At 64.0% G+C, this 661-nt stretch overlaps 1 protein-coding gene across 1 annotated transcript in view; it reads left to right on the forward strand.

Moving 5' to 3' along the window:
• The window catches only part of CERCAM (cerebral endothelial cell adhesion molecule), a 13,559-nt gene that overhangs the window by 5,358 nt on the left and 7,540 nt on the right, over positions 1-661 (forward strand). Inside the window, exon 4 of the mRNA XM_014944763.1 lies at positions 342-458. The gene's annotated coding sequence lies outside the window, so the exon portion shown is untranslated. The remainder of the gene's footprint in view (positions 1-341; positions 459-661) is intronic.

Below are 661 nucleotides of genomic sequence, written 5' to 3' on the forward strand. Positions count from 1 at the left end.
CGCCATCCCCGGGCTCCCCGGGCATCCCCGCCGCTCTGCCGCCCTTCCTCCGCCTTAACCCCTTCCCCGCCCGCGGGGCCGCGCTCGGGGGGCTTCTGCGGAGGGGAGAGGGGCTGCCCCCCCCCCCAGCCCCCCCGGGGGGGTTAGGGGGGCTGCACACGCGTTTGGGGTCCGGACACTGGTGGGGTCCCGACACGCGTGGGGTCTGGCTGTGCTTGGCTCCTGGGATCCTGTCGGGTCCTGTGTCTCGCCGGGGAGCACCCAGCCGCGCTGGCACCGAGCCCTTCCCCGAAATATTTCTTCCAGCTCAGTCTGTAAACAGAGTTTTCCTCTCCTTACAGCTGCCGCAGGGCTCCCTGGTGCCCCCCCCGCGTGAGTACTGTGTCCAGTTTTGGGCCCCCTACCATAAAAAAGACATTGAGGTGCTGGAGCGGGTCCAGAGAAGGGCGACAAAGATGGTGAGGGCTCTGGAGAATAAGTCTTATGAGGAGAGGCTGAGGGAGCTGGGGTTATTCAGCCTGGAGAAGAGGAGGCTGAGGGGAGACCTTATTGCTCTCTACAACTACCTGAAAGAAGGGTGTAGAGAGGTGGGGGTCGGTCTCTTCTCCCAAGTCACAGGCGACAGGATGAGAGGAAATGGCCTCAAGTTACACCAGGGGAG

Source organism: Calidris pugnax, unplaced genomic scaffold (assembly GCF_001431845.1).
Source record: "Calidris pugnax isolate Ruff unplaced genomic scaffold, ASM143184v1 scaffold22, whole genome shotgun sequence".
NCBI lineage: Eukaryota > Metazoa > Chordata > Aves > Charadriiformes > Scolopacidae > Calidris > Calidris pugnax.